The sequence below is a fragment of the Misgurnus anguillicaudatus genome, chromosome 22, assembly GCF_027580225.2.
Source record: "Misgurnus anguillicaudatus chromosome 22, ASM2758022v2, whole genome shotgun sequence".
In the NCBI taxonomy this organism is placed as follows: domain Eukaryota; kingdom Metazoa; phylum Chordata; class Actinopteri; order Cypriniformes; family Cobitidae; genus Misgurnus; species Misgurnus anguillicaudatus.
In genome coordinates, this window is record NC_073358.2 from 12,183,027 (window position 1) to 12,185,076 (window position 2,050).

Consider the following 2,050-nt stretch of genomic DNA (forward strand, 5'->3'; position numbering starts at 1 on the left):
GTTCACCCAAAAATAAAACTTGTGTCATCATTTAGTCATGCTAATGTTGTTACAAACCTGTATAAATCTCTATGTTCTGATGAACACAAAGGCAATCCTCGAGGCAATTCTGGCCGTGCAGGCAAGCCCGTGAAATACCTTTTTATTTCATTATATAGTCACGTAATTTTTTGATTCTTTTTCGAATACTATCAAGAATTTCCGTGTTTCTCGTGATCGTGTAACGAATTCTTATTTTCTCGTGATTATCACGTATTGGTTACTCAACTGTTTTGTCCTATTTTCTTACCATTGTCGCTTTGGTTTAGGGTTAGATTTACATAAAATGACATCCCTGCCCAAACTCAACTCTAACCCTAACGCCAGGCGACATATAAAAAAAATTATCAGAAAAAATAGTATAAACCAATACATAAAGTGAGATTCTAATGCAAGCACCAAATCTAACCCTAAACCGAAGCGACAATGGTTTAAAAATAGAAAAAAGCAGTTGAGTAACCAATAAGTGATAATATCACGAAAAATGAATGGAATAATTACGTGACTATATAACGAAACCTTGTGAGACTGGGTAGCAGCCTATACTTTTTATCTGACACTCTTAAAGTACAGTATGGAACCACAAATTATTTTATGGTTCCAGTGGCTCAGTGGTTCATGTGGGTTGTCTACAAATCGAAAGGTTTGTGGTTCAATCCCCGGCTCCACCTGACCAAGTGTCGAGGTGACCTTGAGCAAGACGGCTAACCCCAGCTGCTCCCGACGAGCTGGATGGCGCCTTGCATGGCTGACACTGCCGTTGGTGTATGAATGTGTGAGTGAATGGGTGAATGTGAAGCAAATTGTAAAGCGCTTTGGATGGCCATTGGTCTATGAAAGCGCTATATAAAACGCAGGCCATTTACCATTACGATTCAGAATTTTTGGCTAAAATTTGTATTGAATGTACCACTGGATGAGGAATAAAATACAAACCTTGAGATTTCTGTATTGTTTAAATTAAAAGATTATGTATAATAGGACATATTTAAGAGATTGTTCTTTTATTCATTTTCTCATATTTATATATCAGCTCTGATGTTACAAGCACCACAGTTGTTCCAGTGAACAATTTCTATCCTTTACTTTGTGTTGGTTTTGGAATCGATTGCTCGAGCAGCCCCCTGTCTTTTTTAAAGATGGGCCGTTGAGTAGTGATATTTAACTCAAATTGCAACAAAAGTCGTCTATTTACCTCCATCACTACTGTTTTTTCTCAAATAACATAGACAACAACCTTCTTCTTTTGTGGGTTACCTGACAAAACTGCTTCTTCTTCGGCTGTTGCATTGCGAGTTACAGGCATGAATCTACTAGCAGTCTGCATATGTGATTGCACATCCGTGCAAATGGCGACGCCAAAGCGTTTAAATGCAGCTAAAAATGCCTGGCGGACCCTAACTGTAGGCGCTTGCCAGCGTTTCTTCCAATTGCCATTTAATTGCAATTCCACTGCTTTGACTCAGGAAGTTGCTCAAATCCCCGTCGTATCACAGAGCGCCACTCACATAGTTTAACATTAAATAACATCATACTTGTCCCAAATCATTAACGATTAACATTGGCTGCTAACATATATTTTGCATTTTGAAGTAGATGCTATCTGACTAAGCTTGCCCTATTTAATGTGCACTTCCGATTTACGATACTTCCGAGTTGTCCTAGACACGACTCGACTCATGTGCGACCCCTCTAGGCTTAAGCGCTTTAGTTTACATGCCATGGACTTCTATGTCTATTAAAGGGCATGAAAACCAAAAGGTAGGTGAAAACAGCAGGTGGACGCCAACTGTGGACACTTGGCAGATTTTCTTCAGTTAAGCGCTTTGGTTTCTATGATACTTCTATTTTGTTTATCTGTCATTGTTTGATCATTGTGATATTTGTCCCGCCCCACCTCTACTGTGATTGGACATCGGATTGAAAGCGACACTGACGAGGTGAGCGTTCCACCCAAAGTTGAACGTCTTTCATATTTGGGCACTCATCACATAATGCGGAAAAAACGCAG